The sequence below is a fragment of the Neolamprologus multifasciatus genome, chromosome 2 (assembly GCF_963576455.1).
Source record: "Neolamprologus multifasciatus chromosome 2, fNeoMul1.2, whole genome shotgun sequence".
Lineage (NCBI taxonomy): Eukaryota > Metazoa > Chordata > Actinopteri > Cichliformes > Cichlidae > Neolamprologus > Neolamprologus multifasciatus.
In genome coordinates this window covers 34,733,794-34,757,060 of record NC_140440.1, presented here as the reverse complement: position 1 = coordinate 34,757,060, position 23,267 = coordinate 34,733,794, and the positions used below count along the sequence as shown (strand labels likewise).

The following is a 23,267-nucleotide window of genomic DNA, read 5'->3' as shown; positions in this document are numbered from 1 at the left end:
ACGTCTGTCTGCCTGTATAGTACGTCTCAAGACTTTCCGAGTCACAGACCAGTTTGCTAATACCACTATAGACATCTTTACTGTGCTATTACCACAGCACATCTTAAAGTGGAGTGGAATTTGCAACCATCTAGATATCAACGTATTTTATAGTTTAACCCTTTAAAACCGGTGGGAGCAGCACGCTCCGTTTTGCGTAACTATTTTTAAATCCCGGTAGCTCTGCAACCACGTGAGCTAGCGCAATAATTTTTTTGCATATGAAACCGGAGGAGTTGTACTTACATCTTATGCCATCAGCTTGTCCTCGGTCACAGTTTCCTTCCACATATAGCTTTGCAAAAACTGCATAAAAAGCACTTGCAGCAACAAAAACATAATATTCCAGAAACACGCTTTGCCGATCCAATCAGCTGTTCATAACACTTCCTACGTCCATCAGCGTGAACTATCGCATGTCCACCATGATCTGCCCGAAACCGGAAGTGACGTAATTTCTGCGGAAATGTAGTTTTTTACCATCAGGGCCTCATGAGCCTATACTGGTGTTTTTAAAAGTTATGTTTGACTTTATGACTTTCTGTGTCGTTTCTGGGATGCTTAGGACTCATATTGCACTGCTGGAAATAGTTTATTTTGATGCATATGCTGCTTTTTTGCAAATTTGCATTATAATATTCATTTTTCGTTTGTCCTTCAGTATATAAAAATTGGTGTATTTCAAAAATAAAACTATGAAGACACTCAAAATAAATTTCCTGTGGTGGGAAACTATTTTGTGCAACTTTTGTGTATTTACAGTTTTGAGGGATAAGCCTCTTAAATTTCTCTAACTAGAAATATATGTTAAAAAAGCAAAAACGATTTTAAATTTTTTTGTAGTTTATTGCACTTTTTTGCAATTTATGTAATTACTATGCACTTAATGCAGACATATTATTAAAATTTGGGCTATAATGGTTGTATTGATGTATATCAACTTGAAATGCTCCCAAAAATGGCTCCACAGCATGTAAAAATATAATATAAGCTCTGGCGGACTTGGTTCTATGGTAGGTCTTAAAGGGTTAACCAGTTTAAAAATATCCCCTATAGTGTATGTTCTTATAGTCTCTTACTTTTGTGAGCATTATGGTAGCTCATACGGAGTTAAAATTATGTAATTAAAGTACTATAATTAAAGTACTGTATGGACACTTATACATTTCATCCTTGGACGTCGGCTGGTACTCTGTCTCTGTGACAGGAACAGAGTTGTTTGTCTGACCACGCTGTCATTCAGCCTGTCAATAAACTAATTCCACTTTAACTCTATTCTCAAGCAATTGGTGGAATCCCTGCAGGCTTATTTACTTTGTTAGTCTCGTAATTGGTTATTTAATCTAATTCAACTAATTATGTACTTGACTGGGACTGCCAGCCATTGTGTAAGTGGGCTGAATAGTCTTCAACCACTGCATATATTAAGATGTCCATGTGCACACATTTTGAATTGTATCAATTTTGTCATTTCATGGAAATGAATTATTCAAGGAGAAACCAATTAGTTGTGTGAGACCAGTAAATAAATGCCTCTTGGGGAAAAAACCAAACTTCAGGATCTATTTAAGAAGTAGGGATGCAAAACGCGGTTTACTCGGCATCTCACTTACACCACATACTGTCCATTCATCGATCATCTCGTATAGTACATTACACTGGATTTTCAAGCAGGCGGTCTCCCGTTACACAAAATATGTTAATGTAACTACAGGTAGTTAAAATGTTATCTTTATTTTTTTATTCGTACATGTGTATTATTTGATATATGTTATAGAATTTATAACAAGCTCAGAAACCACAAAAATTGAAACATCTCTTCTTTTAATCGGTTAAAAAGCTCTAAAGCTGACAGTACCTGCACTTTTGGCTCGGATGACATTAACAGTTTTTACACCCACTGGTTTGATTTGAATGTATTGTTGTTGCCTACTCTCAGATTAAGTTCACAAATATTTAAACCGTTATGGTAACAAGAATGCAGTTAATAATGTTCCTCAGGGACATATTAGGTCCCGGAAGGTTAATTGCTTGACGTTATTTCCTGATCTTTTACAAGGTTTTGGTCTCATTTTAGGCAAACTGGCTATAGAAAATGTATTAAAATGGTTTATTCATCTTAATTTCATCTGAATGCACATTGTACAAGCTAACTGTTTAATATAAAATCAGAACTACTTTCACATTTATTGAAAGCTGTTTTTCATGTTACATTACTTGAACCGCATACTGTTTAATGATTTATTGATATAAACATAGATGGAAAAAAATCATGTTATTGTTTCTTTGGAAACCTTTTGGCTTTGTTAGAATTGTCATATTAAGTATATACAATATAATTAGCATTTACCCTAAAACAACAGACTAAAGTAATTTCATATAGAGTAATATGGAGCTGCACACATGACCCTCATCCTCTCCTAAATATATATATTTATTCTTTCTTACAGTAAATCTCAGGTGTACAAGCATGTGATTTCTGATTGTAGATTGTTAGAGGCTTTTAGAGAGCGGCTGATTTAAAGTGACGTAGGGAGTGATGTGTGACATGAGCGTATAATGAATACACTGCTTTAAATTTAGTTAATAAGCCTCATTCGTAAGGGCAATCAATCCTGTCTAATGTAGGAAATCATAGTTTGTTTTTGTTTCCTTGATTAGCTACTTTAGTGTTCTCTAGTCTGTAGGCTTTTTTAAAAAACTACAGCAACACCACTGAGTTATTGTGTCAGACTGTGCAGCTTATTCGATTAGTTTCGCTGCCAGTCGTAGTCCAGTCGGTTTGTTTTTAAAAGTTTGGGTTACCCAAAAAAGCAGTTCAACTTTTTTATACCTTATAGGCTGTCTTGTTAGGAGGAGTGTGTGTGCCATAATGGAGATTAGAGGGTAACAATAACTAAGTCCAGCCTATGTGAATGTTCTCAATGGAGACCCTTCATTCCTCATAGGACTCAGCTATTTTCAAAGCTTACCTCTGTAAAGGTCAGTTTTAATTAAAATCCACGATTATTTAAGGAGGCAGGGGCAGCAAGTTGCAAATGTTCCAGATCTTAATGAGGGAAAGGCTCCTCCTTTTTCCACCCTTAAGCAGTTCACTGTGGACATTTTAAAGAAATGTTACTATGAAACATGAACTTTTAGTAAAACAAGTACCACACTTTACATTTTACTTTATTATGCTATCCAAATGACAATCAGGCTTAATCAAACCTTCTTCAACATTAACAATAACAAAACAAAAACTATGACACTGGCTAAATTATTTGCTTCTGTAATTTCAAAATTGTTCAGCAAAAGGATCCTTCACAACAAAATGGTAGCAAAATGATCAGTTTGTCTTAAAAACAACTATGTTTTTCATTAGGAATGTGGAGCAGCAGTTCAATGTGTCACATGTTTTAACGAGGACCCAAATGCAGATGCAAGAAGCAGAAGCAGAAGCAAGCCGTTTAGTAAGGCTGCACAAAATCAAATGAAATAAAAAAGGCAACATGAGACTCAGACTTTCACTAACTATAAACTGGGCAAAACTAAACACAAAGAACATGGATGAGAACGATGGACGAGACAATCTGGCCAAAGGCAAGGGGAGACTGGGACAATGGTCGTGTCCAAATTCATGGGCTGCATCCTCCTGAGGACCCGGCCTTCGCGGTCTACGTGGGCCGGGTCCTCAGAAGGTCGGGTAGGCCGGAAGTAAACGGCCGTGAAATTGGACGGTCTAGCCTTCAGATTTGCGTCACCGCTGTCTCGGTGGAGTTTAATAAACTCGGCCGTCTGCTCCTTGCTATCTAAAATATAACAGGACACTGGAGTAAACTCTCGACCATCACACACTTCTGTTTAATCAGTTTTCTGTTTGAGGTTTAGTCAGCTGTGTGAAAACCAAGGAGGAACCCACCCGGGGGAGTAATAAAGTTTTATTTTATCTAATCTAATAACTTTAATCTCAGCCAAACCGATTTACTCACGAACAAACAAAACACTGAAAAAAGCCCAACAATAACATTTTTAGGTTGTCTAAGTGACTTATATATTACGTTTAACCCGAGTAGCGAAACTCCGCGGTGATCTGAAAATGATGTGCCGGGAGTTGTGCCGTTCTCTGCGGCTTCAGTGACCCTCGAGCTCCCGGCTAGCTGTCGAGCTGGTGGGTGGCAGACGTCTCCGAAAACGTCGAAGCACTTTTGCAAATATGCGATATCTTGATAAACCGAGCAGATATTTGATGTTTACACAGCTACTTTCTCACCTGAAAATATGTTAAAAGTTTATTTTGTGACCCAGAAAGATTAGTAAGAGTAATTTTAAAACTTAGTAGCGGCCGCCATTGTTGGAAACTGGAGTTTGGCTGGGCCCCGCTATGAATTCTGGGATATGGTGGGCCACGAAGGACACACCCGACCCATCCTTCAAATTCGGGGAAAAGGAGGACGCATTTGTCGGCTGCATTCGGAGGAGTCTACGAATTTGGACAGCCTTCGGCACGTCGCTGTGACGTAATCGGTCTACAGATGCGTCCTCAGGAGGAAGCAGCCCATGAATTTGGACACGACCAATATATACACAATAGGGTAATCAGGGAAGTGGAGGCAGCTGGGACAACAGGAGGAATAAATCAGTAACAAGAGGGAAGCGAAACTGAACACAATGCACATGAGACGAGGGTCTGTCAAAATAAAACAGGAAGTGACAAGCGCACTCAGACTGACTAAACACAGAGAGCGAGACAGAGAGACGAGACGGGCTGGGGACGTCACAGGAGATAATTGAGCAGTTACAGCAGGCAAGTGCTAATGAACGGTGCAATTTGTAAATGGGTTATACTCAAATATGAGATTGTCATGGTGGAAAGAGACACCTTTAGACCATGGCAAGAGTGAGCATAACACGAGCCACACGGTGGTCATCAGCAAACTCTCTTTCTGGCAGATGTCTTGTAGCAAACAAGTGTTTCCAAACGGGCTATCTAAGCTGCTCTGCAGAGGCACAAAAAACAGGCGAGGGGAAGGACTGGAAACGCAGTGGTTTGCCACTGAAACTTGAGTGCAGCAGACAAAAGTCAAGCTGACTTCCCTTCAAAAATGGAAGAGACCCAGCAGCTCCATCAGCTCAGAATTGGCAGAAATCAGTGAGACCCTGGTATACTCGCCTACAGTTCAGAGACGTCTGCTCAAAAGGACCCTTTAGGGAGGATTTGTGGCCAGAAGAGCAATTCCTCAGTTACTGTTGCACCTATTTTTGAAAACACAAGAACTACGATACAGAAAAAATGCCCTCCCAAAACATGTTCTGGAATGATGAGCCAAAATGTGAAATATTTGGCAGTTTGTCTGCTGAAGGACTTGAGGGCTCCAAAATAAAGCATGTCTGCAGGCAACTGTGAGATTCTCGGCACGATAGAACTTTTACTGGTCTTGTAAATCCTAAGCTCACAGGCAAATTCTTATCCATCACACAGTACCATCAAGGACACATCCGGCCAGACACGAAGTCATTCTGCAGCATGACAACAGCCTAAAACATGCAATCAGAGTTACACTGAAATGTTTTTGTGCACTCATAATATGATTCCCAGAGAGCCCTTACATAGTCTCAGATGTAAACATGCACGAAACACTTTGTATATACCTTCTGCACTTTGTGTGAAATTAACTGTTCAGTTCATTACTTTCATATATGCGGACCCTGTTAGTGGGAATAACACAGGGAATACTGTTACATATTTTTCATTTAAATAAGTCTCACCACACTTTTCACTTCTTCTGCACAATACATTATATTCTTTACTGGTCTGCAGTAATTGTTTTAGTGAACTATACAGATGACTTACTGAATTTTAGAAATAGTTCCACTATATGGAAAGCAGCAGTTTGGTAACAGTTAACAAATACATTTGATGCCTGTTTTTACCATAGGTGCTCAATGACTAGCTTTTGTTACCAGAATAATATACTGTAGGTCCTTGGTTATGGATGTCTACATGAATAGAATAGAATAGAATAGAATAGAATAGAATAATTCATTAATTGTCCCACAAGGGGAAATTTGGTTGTAACAGCAGCCAAAAAGACAAATATACAAACAAACAGTTACAGGACACAGAACAGAAACATACACAATTTTTCTTACATATTTACATTAAGGACAATGGTTACTATAAACAGAGAGAACTGTACAGTTATTAAATCAAATAAAAATAATTACAGGTAAGAGGCAAACCAGGTTGTAGTGCGAATCGGTTGATTAACTAACTTATTGCAGTTACAGCATTGATGTAAACATCTATATGTTACTATATGTTACGAATGTTACTTATCAAATCTATTCAGTTGTCAGTGGCAAATATTTAAGTGTCAGTGTTTCCATTGGGATTGTGTATTTACTTGTACTGTGAGAGGAAGCGCTTAAAACAAACATAATATAAGCACAATCGTAATGGCGTGCACGACATTTAATAGTGCAATACTACATTTTCTCCTCCGTGGTCACCATAATTATTTTTGATAATTCTTTCAGAATCAAACATTTTAAATGTATTTTGACTAATAAGATTTTAGTAAAGCAGAATATTAATAAAGCTGCTGTGAAAATGTATTAAAACAGCCAAGAAGTTCTACTTTTTGAGAAATGACATGTCCAAAGGACTTCATATTGTTGATTCATAATCTGTTATAACATGACTATAATTAACTTGTTTGTTTAGATTTGCACAGACTGACACAAACAATGTACAGCACACAAGAGTGAGACTAATTCAAACAGATTTGTATGATTTTATTTTCAGACTGTTCTTTCAATATTATTCTAGTCAAATAGGATGGCAAACTAATGATGCTGCGATTTTTGCACAACGTTTGGTAGTATTTCCTACAGGCATTAATAATTCAGCACGCCATCATACGGACTGATTAATTGAATGCTCAAACTAAGTAATTAATGGGAACTGTGGCAGTATTGCAGCAGACTGTGGAACAGGATAGGCAAACCATTAATGTGCGTTACAAAAAACATTAAATAAAGTGACTTGGCTTCTGATTTTGGTAAACCTTTACTTTAACTACACTACATTTACTTTCATTTAACAGTTATATTTGTGTGCATTTGAGTAATAGTTTGTTTTAGGCTGCCCCTTTGATAATAATCCTACTGTAGTTAGCCGTATGAGCTGTGGAAAGTGCAAGTTGTGGCTGCAAGGTTTTTTACTCAAACAATGTAAATAATCAGAATTTCAGCAGCTTTATTAATAATTCAGCTGCCCAGCACACACAGTGTGGCTTGTTCTTCAACATAAAGCAGCATTCTAGGCAAATCTTTTTCTAGGATGATGCACTGTGGGCAATACTGAGGCTAGATAGTCGTTCTGTGTATATCCTTTCATTTATAAATATATTATCGAGTGTTGAAACTCTAATCATTTGAAATGTAACGATAGAGTCGATTATTTTCATGCCCCTGACCCCATCTTAACAGGAGTGGCAATGGCTGGAGAGAAGTGTCATTGGCCAATTTGCCTTGTTAAATTCCCCCAGAGATGAATATGTGGGGCCTGACAATGGGAACTAAGTCTGTGTGGTGATTCCACTCAATCAGTGGTGCACTGACAATCTGTCTTGACAATCCGGGAAAAGAGGAAATATGACACAAATGTTCTCATAAATCTATTTAGTATAAGGCATAGCCAAGGGCAAAGTACTTTGGAGCCTGTGAGAGGGAAAATGGAGAATGAGGGAAGATGAACTCTGAGGATATTAATACCGCTGTGAATATATCTATTATCCACATTCATTTCAAGGCACTGCAGCATAATAAAGCAGTGCCCATTTCCCATTTAAACTCAGAGCAGTACTTGGCTCTGTATTACGTAGACAAAATGCCTTTCTCGATATGGTGGGACACAGAAAGGATCATTTGTCTTTTAGTTTTTGTGCAGTTGCATAGAATCATTGGGTTGAGAAGATATTCCCCCCTTGCCAGTCCAGGGATGGGAGGGTGTCTTACTGAAGTCAGCTGCAGAAACTTGAGGAATGTGAAGAATAGACATTATTCAAATCAAAGAAGTACTGCTGCAATAGACAAAAAGCTTATTTATTTCTCTTTTTGGCCAAGAGACTTGCTTGTCGTTATTAGAAACCCAAGTTGAGTCATGCCGACAGACAGACAGGCAGGCAGGCAGACAGACAGACAGGCAGGCAGGCAGACAGACAGGCAGGCAGACAGACAGGCAGACAGACAGGCAGACAGACAGATAGATAGATAGATCACTTGCTCTTTTAAACGAAGTAACCCATGCGTGTTAAAGTGATAGTACTCCTCTGTAAGAAACATAGACCTATTTACCTGGTTTTAGAGCTTCATTTGTTATCAGGTCTGTTTCCCTTGTGGGTACCTTGTTCAGCACCAAAGAGGCATTCCCCAGTTTTGTCATCAGTTCTACTTTTTTTCTGTTTTGTGTGGTGCATTCGCATTGGATAAGGAATGACTGTTATACTCACACTCAGATAGGATTCCAGGGCAATATTAATTTGATTAGCACATTATAATTATATTCTAATAATATTCATCAAATGGAACTAAAATGAAATGGGTCATTTGGGTAATTTTCACTTGCACTTTTTGTTCTTTATTTAATATATAATAGACTATATGGATGCAGATTTGTGCTTATTATTGCTCTCATACAACACCTCAGTGTTGTATAAGATTGTTATCAGTATTATTATGGACATGACAGATTCACATGCTAATAAGTACATAATGTTAGAAACTACTAAAGGTCTCCAGGTTAGGTTGGATGAGTCTTGAGCCACCCCAAGCAGTGAAAAACAACAACAGTAATCTATTTCACAGACAGTTAAATCTTCCTTTGTAGATTTGTAGGCACACTTTTCATTCTTGCTTAAAAGTAATTGAATGACAATCTGACTTAGGTGCATATTAATATTCTCAATGGGATTTCCATTTGCCTTTTAATCATGGGAGTTAATAGGGTGTAGTATGGGGCTCATAGAAGTGGAGCATTTCGATGCTGTTGTAATTTATAAAGTGGCAAATCTGAAGAAACTTTTTAATATCTATTTTAACATGTAATTAATGTGATTTATACAGTTGTTTTACAAAGAATAGCATTTTAATTTACAAGCTTTGGTAAACTGTCCACAAGAGCTGAATTCCTTTGGGATGCCTCCGGCTGTAGAGAAGCTGGTCATGACTTTGGAAACTTTGAAGGTAGAAGCACCTGATCTCTAAGGAACATAACCTCGGTCCTTGATGGAGATTCACCTACCAGTGGTACATTGACCTAGAGTGCACACCTGAGACAACAGTAGACTGGCTTTGTCTTTGTACTTATAAATCCTAATCAAAGGGTGGTGTTAAACCCCTTTGAACATCTATAGAAACACTGAAGATTTCAGCTCACTGATGCTGTCTACAAGGAAAAAAGGAGAGGAAGTGGCCTACTCCTGACACGCAGAGCTGCTAGAAACATTGTGCACACCAAGATGACTGACTCGAGTCACATTTTTCGTTTGCTTTTTAGTAAATCTCCCATCACACTTAAATGCTGAAAACCTATTCCTATTTAGAACCAAAACACACATTAGCTAATCAACAACCTTTTTTCATTTTGAAATATGACTTGAAGAAATGTTGTTTAAGAACTATTTAAAAAGAGGTAATTTTATTATTGAATAAATATTTTTTAGTGCTATATAGGCCTGCCACAAACGATTATTTTTGCAATTAGTCGACTAATCAGATCATCATCCATTGGACATAACTTACAGCTTATTGCACCAGCAGCATCTGCTCTTATATAACTATCATTAGCTTACAGCTTTAAGTGTTTAAGGTATGTGCTAACTAAAAATAAAGACAAGATGATAGTTTATTGAATTTTAATGACATTTGCAGATTCTTTTGGTGAAGTTTAATAAACTCCTTGCTATCTAAAATATAACAGGACACCGGAGTAAATTCTCCAGCATCTCACACTTCTGTTAATCAGCTGTCTGCTTGAAGTTTATTCAGCTGTGTAAAAACTATAACTTTAATCTCAGCCAAACCAATTTACTCAGGAACAAATAAAATACTGAAAAAAAGCCAAACAATAACATTTTTAAGTTATCTAAGTGACTTATATATCATGTTTAACCTGAGTAGCGAAAGACAGCGGTGAGTTTGAAAACGATTTGCCGGGAGTCCGGTGTTCTCACGGCTCTAGTTAGCCTAGCCCCCGGCTAGCTATCAAGCTAGTGGGTAACAGACGTCTCCGAAAACGTCGGAGCGCTTTTGAAAATATTTGGTGTCTTGATAAACTGAGCAGATATTTGAGGTTTACACAGCTACATTCTCGCCTGAAAATATGTTAAACGTTTATTTTGTGACCCAGAAAGAATAATAAGAGTAATATTAAAACTAACTAGCTGCCGCCATTGTTGGAAACTGAGCAGGGCTGCGCTATGAATTCTGGGACACAGCTTCTTCTTCGGGGTTTAACGGCAGCTGGCATCCTTGTACATGCAGTGCTGCCATCTTCTGTTTCAGTCCGTTATTACACTCTTAAATCCTACTACTTATTCCTGTGTCTTTTGTGATCTTACAAAGCTTCAAATGACACGTCGACTATTAAATCAGTCGTCGACGATTTTGATAGTCGATGTAATCGTGACTAGACGACTAATCGTGGCAGCCCTAGTGTTATACAAATAATTACAGCCTTGGGAGTCTTGAAAGGTGCTTTAAACTAGACATAAATAGTGTATTTTTTAAATACCATAGCAGGAATGCTTTCATTATTTGCAACCTTAGCCATCAACTTTATGCTATGATAATTGTAAAAAAAAAAAAAAAGATAGTTTGCTGCATTGTAAATACTAAATGCACATTGTTGATTTAAGATGTGATGCACCGATACCAATATCAAGTACACTTGACCAGTAGTCATCTTAACAGCCACCATGACTAGAAATGGAAACAATTTTCTTACTTGTTGCTGAAAGTATACCCTTCCCTGCACCTGAAAGTAATAGAGGAGGATCAGCGAGGCCAGCAGTGTAAATGGACAGTCTGTCATGAAGAATATTAGGAACAGGAAACAGACCTGTCTAGCTCCACCAGCACAGGATGAGTGATGAGCTCTAGAGAGTTTTCTTTTTTCTGCGCTCACTTCATGGTGGATGAGTAGTTCATTGTAAGAGCAAAACAACTATTCTCTTTCTTCATTTTTTTGGTTCTTTTTATTTTTTCTGCCCATCTCCCTTTCCCTCCACCTCTGATTTCTTACATCACCACTTTGGCCAGTGAGTATGAATGTAGACAGAGATAGACACATGCAGGGAGGCCAGCAGCCCTGCTTAGCATCAGGCTTCAGTCTGTGACAGGAGAATTCAATGAGAGCTGACAATGAGACCAGGAATGAGAATAATGCTTTTTGCCAGTCTAGAAATTCAGGCTGTCGCAGTAGACCATTTTCAATGCTGGGAGTGTTCCAATAGCTGAGGTGAACAAGGAAGCAAACTAGATTTTTCTATACTAACACAGCAAGAACCATTCTTTCCTTAAGATGATAACCACAGCATCATTTTTAGGGGTGAGGCAGTGTTTGTTTGCAAGATAGCCCTACAGTTGACCATTTACTAATTGCACTAATATGTGGAACTTCAAGTATGTAGGAAATGCTTCAGTACCACTCAGATAAATGTTACACTATACTGTACTCCTCAGAGATTTCGGTCTCCATGTAGCAGTTTCATGAAGTCATTACAATGCTCGACATTTCCATTGACTCCGAATATTATCACAAAGCTTGATTTATATGGTATGCATTGTGCAATGACAAAAGCATATGACACGATGCATTTGACCTGTCATAGCAAGGTTTAAGCAACAGAACTAAGAAGTCATTGACAGGACTTTTTACTAAACATTGGGGAACTTTGAAGTTGTTTTTCATCTAGAGAATTGTGATAGCATGTCTGTCAGGCTATTCTGATAAGAAAGATGATGACGATTGTTGTACAAATGAGCCGGAAATTGAGTTTTCTCTGAGGTGATCCCTGCACTCTCCTGATAAGGCCCTGTTGCAACATTACAATAACAAGAGCAAGGATTTGTGATATTAACGGACTGAAAGAGCATAATCCACAGTACAATATGCCCACCCAGTTAAGGATTTCTGTTATGTGCTTGTGTGATGCTTCAGTGGTAAGGTCTATATTTAATAGGCTAAGCTTGCCAAATATGTATGACACTATTGTTCAATAGTCATTTTAGCATCAATGCACTTACTTTTTATTTGCCCAGTCATTTACTTTTAGTTCAAAAACTGGAATATAAAATGTTATTTTTGATGCCCAGACTGTTGAACACTTCACTTCTAAATACGGTGTGGAAAAAAGTATTTTTCATTTGGATTCAGGAGTCAACTTATAATAATCGAACACAGGAAACAGTGTTTTTATAGCCGAATGCCACAAACGACTGAAAAACAGGATAATGTCAAACAAAATAGCAAAGTGCTAATCATTTTACACAAGGACAATCAGTGATTAATTAATATCAGGCAAATTTTATACCCAATTCCACAGATTTTTTTTTCTGAATGTCAGGAAGCAACTAACAAGCCACTTGTTACCAGTGTTGGGAAGGTTATTTTTAAAATGTATTCCATTACAGAATACAGAATACATGCCCCAAAATGTATTCTGTAACGTATTCCGTTACGTTACTCGATGAGAGTAACGTATTCTGAATACTTTGGATTACTTAATATATTATCATGCTGTTTACAACTACATGAATGTACTATTGCTGTGATTTATTACTGTTACTGAAGGTCCGCGGCTCCGAACCGTAGTAAAGGACCTCTGGCTAATACGGTGGGTTCTGTGTCGTAGCTGAAAACTAGCTTTACTTTGTTGTCTGGGTCAACTTTGCTAGCAGAGACAGAGAGAGGCGTTGAAAGGCTGCTCCAACAGAACTTATTGTTTTTGGAGGAAAACACGAACACGGTGTACAGTCGAGTCTTAATAGCTTACTTACAACTGGGCTCGTCAGGCTCTCTTCTTGGCTGCAGTGGTTATTATTATATTTACATGCTTCCAGCTCCCGTTTCTGCTCGATGACAGCTCGTACTTTTCCTTTTTCTCCCTCCCTCGCTCACAGACACATAACGGGTATGGCAGTCCATTCTCCCTGCAGCACGGACTACACTGCCTATGATGCTACATTCTTTAGAGCTATACCTGTAGCATTCTGCCTGTTAGCTTAGCACAACAACAACAAAAAGGCCTCTCTCACCCAGGAAACACGCAGAGCGAGAGCGTCACCCTGTAACCATGGCAACCGTAACGCTGCCGCCTGGAACAACAGAACGTAGCTGTCAAACAAAACCCAAACAGTCCTGACCCGCCACAATATGAAACAGGGAAGTACCGCCGTGTAATCCATTTATTTCAACAAAGTAACTGTATTCTAAATACCACCTTTTTAAACGGTAACTGTAACGGAATACAGTTACTCATATTTTGTATTTTAAATACGTAATGGCGGTACATGTATTCCGTTACTCCCCAACAGTGCTTGTTGAAAGAACTTCAGATGTTCAAAAAGTTTGCTCAAAAATCATTTGTGCTTTAAATAAATGGAAAAATTAATTTCAAACTACACTTTTAATTGCAAGTTTTCTGTCAGATGGGAATAGAGAAATCACTTCCAGTTTGTCACATATATGTTGCTGTTAGGTCCGATAAGCCCGAAGCTTTTTCAACATTTATAGCCTGTATCTATTGAGCCAATTCTAGTTCTCATTCCTGTTGTTTCACACGCAGGAATCGCACCATGACACGGAGGAAAAATACACATTATGACAGACATGCTATTTACCCAGAAAAGCAACACATAATTTACTGACTAGGTGGTCATTGCGGTAAAGTGCCTCTGTTTTGCTCTCCATGCTCCACTGCACGCTCTGCCTCTATTGACCACGGTTTGAGAAAACGTGTCTGTGGATGAAATGCTGTCATAAGAATCTGAGCAGCTTTCGCCTGCTCCTGTGCAATTGTGGGGGTGAGAATTGATTCTGGATTCTAAATTGAGTATTTTTTTTATCATGGGTTTTCATCAATATATAATATAAGAGCATAGGCAAACATGACAGTGCTACTCATTGGAGTCTTACTAGGCCCAGGGGAGCAGATTCCTCTCTGTCCCTTTTAGTTAACACATGCCACTGCGTGAAGATGCCACCATCACTCCTTTTTTAATACACCTGAGAGGAACGAATGTTGCAGCATTCGCTGTATGTGTTACATTTAGGTCCACCAACATCGTGCTTATCTTCATCTGTCACCTTCCAGATGGTTGTTGCCACACATTTTCTTTACATTATGCAAAATTGTGCACCAGTGACTTGATGAAGCTTTACAGCTGAAGTCTAAAGTATGGGGTTGGAATTTTCAACGGGATTGCCCCCTAAAGTTGGACTTCCAACTTGGAAAGTCAGAACAGCCGCTTACTTTTCCTTGGTTTTCTAGAATCACTACTAGTGCACACCATGCAGACGTTTACTCATCTCTGAGCTCTGAGTCTAAGGCAAACAGAACGCAGCATTATAGCAGACTCAGCTATATCGTTGTGAACTCGTTTACAAGTTGGTAAATCATCCATTTTCCCTCATCTTTGCGTATAAAAGCAACTGCTGTTGTTGATCATATACTAGATAAATCCACCAGCATATCAGAAACTGCTTCTGTTGTGCTGTATGAACTGTATTGTGTTTGTTTGGCTTTGAGATGTAAATCAGACCAATCTCCTCTAATTTTGTCCTCGGGCCTTGTGAAATGAGTTTAATTTAGCAGCAAGCCCTTTATTTAAAAAATAAATCTAACAGGTCCGCACGATGACCTTTCTCTTACATGTTGACGATTTACATTTTCCACCTTCTTTTTTTTTACAGCTCTGTGATATGGAGTCACACTGTGCAATCCATATTCAAATATTATTTAAATCAGTTGCTCCACATTTGCATGTGAAATTGAGAATTTGAGGCCAGGTTGCCTGCATACTGAGCAGAGGGATAACCTTCATTGGAGATGGGGATGATATTGCAAATTAATGGGACGGGGTATTAATAATTGTCATGAAAAGGAGGTTCTATATTGCCCACCACCATAACAGAGTGTTTTCTTCCCATGTAATGAGTATGATATCATTTCCACCTCTGTTGCTTTCATCTCAGGAAATAATGATGCTCTCTTCAAATAAAGACAGTTATGGCGTCACTCTTGCATTAAACACAAGAAGGTGGCTTCCACGAAAAATGACTTTCATATTTAGGGGCAGAATACAAAAACATAAATAAATCAACTTGCCTCAATTTTTCCCAGGAAAACAATACCATAGGTCGTCTGTGCGAGATATGAAGTAACATCATGTTTTAAAGTTCGGTGACCTTTAGTTGCTGTGTGAATTAGTGCATGTAAAATGTCCATTGGTGGGGTAGAAGTTTGCACCCCAGTAACCAAGAAAGATATCTTTTTATAAATGTAACAAACAGTCGATGTAACTTAAACTGCAATCTGTTCCTAATCCTAATCAACACACAAGACAACATGCAAGAACTTCAAAGAGCGGGCTTCTGTGTGGGCAGTTCACACCTTTTGCGAGACTTCGTTTTCTTCTTTTGACTGTAGCGAGTTCTTCATATCTATAGCAGGTCGTCATCATGCTGCAGAAGGAATTTAGTGGTCAGTCACATGTCGACCCAATGGTACCACACGATGGACAAGAATCTAAACACCAAGAGACCAACACTTTTTCTGTTATACTCCATATTTATTTATAGCATTATTATATGCCACTACAATGTGGTTATTACTTGTAGAGTAGGGCTGCCACAAATGATTATTTTGATAGTCGACTAGTCACCGATTATTTTTGCAATTAGTCAACTAATCAGATCATCATCCATTGGACATAAAACGTACAGCTTATTGCACCAGCAGCATCTGCTCTTATATAACTATCATTAGCTTACAGCTGTAAGTGTTTAAGGTATGTGCTAACTAAAAATAAAGACAAGATGATAGTTTATTAAATTTTAATGAAATTTGCAGATTGTCTCGGTGAAGTTTAATAAACTCCTTGCTATCTAAACTATAACGGGACACCGGAGTATATTCTTGAGCATCTCACACTTCTGATAATCAGCTGTCTGCTTGACTTTTATTCAGCTGTGTAAAAACTATAACTTTAATCTCAGCCAAACCGATTTACTCAGGAACAAATAAAATGCTAAAAAAAAAAGCCAAACAATAACATTTTTAAGTTATCTAAGTGACTTATATATCATGTTTAACCTGAGTAGTGAAAGACAGCGGTGGGTTTGAAAATGATTTGCCCGGAGTCTGGTGTGCTCATGGGCTCTAGTTAGCCTAGCCCCCGGCTAGCTATCGAGCTAGTGGGTAACAGACGTCTCCGAAAACGTCGGAGCGCTTTTGAAAATATGTGGTGTCTTGATAAACTGAGCAGATATTTGAGGTTTACACAGCTACATTCTCGCCTGAAAATATGTTAAATGTTTATTTTGTGACCCAGAAAGAATAATAACAGTAATATTAAAACTAACTAGCTGCCGCCATTGTTGGAAACTGAGCTGGGCTGCGCTATGAATTCTGGGGCACAGCTTCTTCTTCTTCGGGGTTTAACGGCAGCTGGCATCCTTGTACATGCAGTGCTGCCATCTTCTGTTTCAGTCCGTTATTACACTCTTAAATCCTACTACTTATTCCTGTGTCTTTTGTGATCTTACAAAGCTTCAAACGACGTGTCGACTATTAAATTAGTCGTCGACGATTTTGATAGTCGATGTAATCGTGACTAGTCGACTAATCGTGGCAGCCCTATTGTAGAGTACTGTCTGACTCTATAGATGGTGCATGGCATAGTTCGAATAACCAAGGCATATGTATATAAAGATAACCATCTTTACAAGCCAATAATCCAATCAGCAAATTTCCTAATTTTCTTATAAGTTTGTTTATGATAAATTTTGCATGCACCAATGAGAGGTGAAGAACGAGGTCAAGTACGTGAAATTTCTTTTCACCTTCTACAACTAATCTGTAACCCAAGTTATTAAGCAAGCTGGTGCCTCAAAGTACTGGGTACTGGCAATCTACCTTAAAATTTCTGTGTTTGCTATTTAGGTATAGAAGATGACCTAAAATGTTTATTTTATTTTATTTGCATAGCTTAAAGCTATAGTTTCCTAAAGCTCTACTGTTCATTTGGGTTTATTCATTATTGTGTATTACAACTGATATATAATTTTCAAAGTCCATGCAAGTTGTAATCTACTATTTTGACCATGATTCAAATATCGTGATTGCAAAAATGTGAATACCTGTTTAATGGTCAGCTGCAATTCAGGTGTCTTGCTATCACCAGTTTTCCTCTCCTTTGCCTTGACATGGCATACCAGCTGAGACCTGCTCTTTACCGAAAGGTCTGTTTTTATTCCACCAAATGAAGCAGAGGTAAGAAGGGACAGAATCGATTGTTGCAGGCCAAATTGAACCTGTGTCGAGCTGCAGGCAGCCACAAGATAAAGCCTCTGACGCTGTCTGCTGTGTTTATCATCAGGTGGCCTTTTCTGTGTGTGCTATGCTGCGATTTTGATGTGTTAAGTCATAATAGGGGAGCCACCATTCTTTGGAGGGTCTGCCAATAAAATCTCAGACAGAGGGGATTATGTTTCATGTCAGCCCATTATTGTTTTCAGCTTCCCCTGTACACTTTTTTCTTTACCTGGAGAGGCCTCTGCCTCAGTTTTGCAGCTTTCTATTCTCCTCTGCCCTGCTTACGCTTTGTTTATATTAAGAAACTTTTAAATGCAATGCTGCTAGTCTTCATTTTGACCAGTTAAGTATTATATAAGGGCATGTTCCTCACTGATTTTTTTTCTGCTTTGAAATCCATCAGTCCAACTTAATCAAATACATGATACAAACTTAAATAATTCCAAATAGCTGAAGACACAGCAGTCCAATTCTGTTTTTCTGCTGTCCTCATTTAAACTGTTTGCATTTTTGTCAGAGAAAGCTTTGTTTAATATTTGGTAGAGAGAGAAATATGGTGTGGGATTTTTTATGTATTTATTTTTTTAAGTAATTGGGCTCAGCCACCTCCTAATTGTTGTAGTAACTGGTCGGTTTTTGCCTGACACTATGTTCAATCACATGGAAAGATGGAGCTGTCCCAAAGATCTCCTTGTGATTGTTGGTCTCCATCAGATTGCCATAGTCCCCCATAGTTTACATGGAAGACATCAGGTTGTCTGCAAACCGATGCCGACTACTGGCCAAGCTTTAACCTGAAAAAGTGAAAAGAAATCAACATCATCATCAAATGAACAGAAATCAAAAATACTTCCCTTCAAAGTAATAAATAAATGAAAAACATTCTTGGATGGTTTTAGAAACATTCAGCCGTTTAGGTCCTTGCACAGAAGCTTACCTGTACACAAATACTGACTCTACAGCTGCCATGGCAACAGGATGGGTCTTTTTTGAGCAGTTTTCTACTCAAGATATACACAAAGGTTCATTGCATGCTACTTTATAACATCATTTGTAAAGGTGATGCTGGTGCTCTATGTTCACATTTGTTCGTCTGCCATGGTGTGTTATCTTACGCTGCTTGGTACTTGTCACCAGAATAACAACAAATTACCCGACCAAATGTGATGACATTTTATGGAAAAGTCAAGCTTAGGCAGTAAAGGAACCTAATAATATTTATTTAATATTTAGCTGCTTCCTTTAACATTGTGAGATAGGGCATTGGCCTTTGGAAGATGTGCTTTTCTAAGCTTTTTGGCTTTACCAAGATATGAGCAGGTTATTGTTGCTGGCCGTTACCTTACTCTGTCACGTCAGCTGTGAAGGGTACATTCATGGTTGTCTATATTTTAATTACGTGTGGCTGCAAAACTATGAATGGAGAGTTTTTACATATGCATCTTGAGCATGAGCACTTTTTGATTACACAGCAGGACCCCAATTACAGGAGTGACATTTTATTTTAATTTGACTCGCTACTCACAGTTCAAATCAGATGAAGCGTTGTCTAAATGAAGTTTAAAACCAAGAAGGAGGGAAAGTCCGCTTGAAATTTGCCTGCAGAAAAACGTTCTCCCTCCTGTGACTGGAATCATTTTATTATAATAATTCCCCCAGGACATATTTTACAGACACATTTATGATACTTAGAAGGTTAAAATTTCATTTAACTGGTGACCTATATTCATGGAGTGTCTAGTGTGCATCTAGAGCAACAACAGCTTTTAGCAAAGCCTAAAGCTGTTGGTTATTACAATAGGGTGACTGGCTGCAAGCTACAAACCCCCGTAAGTAATGGGTAAATGGGAAAGCACAGTGAGGCTGCTGTGGGCTACTAGATAACAGCAGAAACACCCCAGTATTGTATATCTTTTGCAATTTTAGGTCCATTGTGTTGTTGGTAGTCTTTTGGCACTTGTAGCAGTCCACTCTTTAACTATATATAGATACAGATATAATAACTATATAAAAACTATATAACCTCTGCAACTACAATCACTTAAAACACCCTTTAACATATTCATTTGTTATGTGATTATCATTTTGTTTATCTATGCATTGTGTCCCAGAATAAATGGTTAATAGGTTTAATAATTCCTACAGAATCTTTGCAAATAGAAACAGTGATTTCAATAAGAATCTCTTCTTTAGCCGACTGAAAGACATTGCTGTAGTGTTGCAGTGCATCTGCCTTTAAAAAGACAGCTGCAGATTATATTGGTTCAAAAGTTGGCTACATTGGTTATATAGAAAGAAGTGAAATGGACTAGTGTACAAATTGGCGAAGGCATGTGTGATGTAGACCAAGGAAATTGTATTATTTACCTTAATAATTGGCCCCTACATTAAAGGGATCTCATGGCTTGGTTATTCTTTTGGGGGCCTTTGTTTACTTGGTTTTACTTCACTTGTTCTCACTTGTTATCAATAAAAAGCTCTTCCTTAAACCAATTTAATTGATAAACATTTCAATTAAATTGGTAGTGGTTGCCATCTGCAAAGGTTTTAGATTACAGTGTCTTCTTCACTTGACATGAAGTCACCGGTTTTTACCAGATGTGGTCAATAGATAGTATTTGACATGAAAGAGTAAAGTTGTTTACATTTTGTCTCTCATTTACAGAACACCAATACACCAACGTTTGGAACACATTAAACCGTGGCAGCTTCCTGCATTGTGTTGTAGCTCTAACATAAAGGAGCAATCATCCCACCCCTCTCTGCAAAGACAAACACGTTTATGTAACAAGTGCAGCGTCTAAAACATGAGCCTTCTTTGGGTTTCCACTCGCAGTCCCATCCATTGAATTTAGTTGGACAGCAAGCCAATGTTAGAAGCACTATATGTAAAGGATTATCGTACTGACTTAAGGTTTCTCTCCACTATTAAAAGGTTTCCTTTATTTCAATTTATATTTTACTCTGTGCGTGCATGCTTTATATTCAAACTTTCAGTACTGAAGTGGCTTTCAAGGTCCTTTTTCTATTACATTGACTAATGCAAGAGACTAATTGTTTCACGTTGTTGCAGGAAACCCAGTCAATTTCCTTAAACTCAGCTATGTGTCAGTGTGTCCTGCCACATATATCACAGTCCGGGATTGCTCCCCATGCTATATTCAACTACTCTGCATGTGGTGGGTAAAAACAAGACAAATAGCCAGTTAATTCATCTCGTAGATCAAAAGTCTCATTACCCTGCTGATGAGTTTAAGGATTGCCTGAGGTGGAAAGGGACTATGTTTATGGCTCGGCAATCGTGCGTACCAAGTCTCGTCTCCTGAATGAAAAACAAAAGACATGTCAACACTCCAGCCAAATGAATGCTGAATACAAGCCTATTTAAATACTTAATGATTTTACGGTTTAAACATGTGTTTCTTAAGGGATCATACGTCCTCTTTATATGGTGACTTCTAAATGAAGACAAATGTGGATTGTGCTGGAATTGATCTGACCTTTCTCATCATGTAAGGGTTATGAATCTTACTGAGTCTACTTTATTAGTGTGATATAGAGACATAGGAAATCCTAATTTTGGTAGCCACATGTAGGTCACAATAAAATTACATGCAGAAGTGGAACAAGCAGCTGGTAACAAAACTATATTAGAATAAAAGGAGGGTTTCGAGCATTTATGAGTTTAAAAAGAATTAAAATTTTTCTATGTTTCCACATTTTGTCAGGCTTGCCCGTTGATTACATAGCACGCAGCATGTAATCCATAGTTTCCATGATTTGACCTGCGTTAAAGTAAAGATAGGCTGGATATTTTTTGTGCTATTGGAGAAAAAATCACCTTTTAACAAATAGTAACAGAGGTCTAAGAGGAAAGTTGAACTGCACATACTTCCCAAGCCCCCTGGGCTTTTAGCATGTATGAAGCAAGTGAATGTGTTGGGAGAGGCTTAGAACAAAGTGTGGAAGCTGCTTCTTCTCTTTCCTTTTCCAGGAAGAACTGTCAAAAGGCTGATCCCCAAAACACCACTGAAAATTTTGAAAAGAACTATCAATCAATTTCCACTGCTACCCAAAATGCACAAGTATGAGTTGCAAAGATTAGGTTTAAATCCAACCTGCAAAGGTTGCTGCATTAAGAATGAGGACTGTACCTTAAACTGAATAATTTAAAATGTATTCCTGCTCCCACTGCCAAATACCTTGTACACAGCTCCACGGCGTCTAGTGAGTTAGCATATTTAAGGCACACATCCTCCTCCTGTTGTTAAGGAACCACCTTAACCAGTCATCTGCACTGGAAGTTAAAATCTGTTTGCTAACTGGAGGTGACCTAACGTTTAACAGATATCTCGTCACTATGGCGACTTAGTTTAAGGCCAATCAAAAACAGCCTGGCTGTCCTTTCTCCTGAAATGAATACATAATTGAAATCTAAATCTCATCAATAATCAGGGATGACAATGTGATTATGACCGTTTACAGAGCTATACTTGGATAATGCAAAGGATTGCTGTCTGTGTGGATGGTGACAAACACAGAATGATTAAAGGTTGACATTGAACTTCACTGAGAGCCTGAAGGGAGATCTGTCACCAAACTAGACGGGAATTTTCCTTTAAATGCAGAAGTTTAGTTTCTCTATTTTTGTAACCATTGCAAAATAAATGTTGTCATAGACAAGTTAGACAATAACAACAACATGTCATGATCAATAAATCCAGTGTTGTGGAAGAACTTTATCAGCAAAAAGGAAAATGGGGAGGCCAACACAGATTGGAGTCATCGTCCACCCTACACAGTTCTTATGAGTAGGGATGGGTTCTGACATAAACGGTAGTAACCAGACCGAAAAGCAGCGCAAATTTCGGTGCTTTATTTCAGTGTTCTTTTTTCCCTGAGCTGTGACACACTTTAGATTCTAGCCAATCATTTTACGTTTCCGAGGATAGTAGGCGGGTCCAGGTACGTACGTTCTTTTAGAGCAGAGCTACAGATTAAAAACGGCCAAGGCAACGCGGTCGAAAGTCTGGCTGTACTTCACAGCAAAAGATGCAAACTCAGCAGCTGCAACAAGTGCTTTAAGCTGATACTGTGATGCTGTCAAAGGAGGTAACACCTCAAATCTGATGAAACACCTGGCGACGCATAGCGTTTTTTTTAAAAGCCGAGAAATGCGCCGTATTTGATAGCTTGCTGCGAGACCTCACACCGAGCGCATCTACTGCGGGTGTGGTGCCTGTTATCGACCCGGAGTTAGCAACATCCCCCAAAAACCTTAAGAGTAGAGTCCTGGCCCCTAGCCCTGCCAGTGTAGCAGAAATGATGATGATGATGATGCAGCAGCAGCCGTTCTTCTCTGCGTGAGCAGCTTAATGTTGTTCGTGTGTAATTTACGTTGAGTAGGCTAACCACGTTATTACATTAATGCATGTAAGGTGAACTAGCAAACATCATCATAGCTACATGCGGCTGTCTTCTTGTTTGATGGCAGATACTCCCTTCACCCTGGCCAAAAAGGCTAAAATGACCAAAGAAAAAGTGGAAAACAGTTAAACATGAGAGGTTTTTGGACAAAGTTTGTGTTTTTTTCCATTGTTTAAGCTGCTTCCAGCCAAGAGTGATACCATATATGCCCCATAGCTG

The 23,267-nt window shown here is 38.4% G+C and overlaps 1 protein-coding gene and 1 long non-coding RNA gene across 10 annotated transcripts in view; both read left to right on the top strand.

Annotated features, from left to right (window-relative positions):
- diaph2 (diaphanous-related formin 2) overlaps positions 1-23,267 on the top strand; it is a 421,028-nt gene that overhangs the window by 270,317 nt on the left and 127,444 nt on the right. The gene's annotated exons all lie outside the window — the stretch shown is intronic.
- Positions 5-22,832, top strand: LOC146524970 (uncharacterized). The gene is made up of 2 exons (XR_014868824.1): positions 5-152; positions 1,066-22,832. It is a non-coding gene; the product is annotated as an uncharacterized LOC146524970 (long non-coding RNA).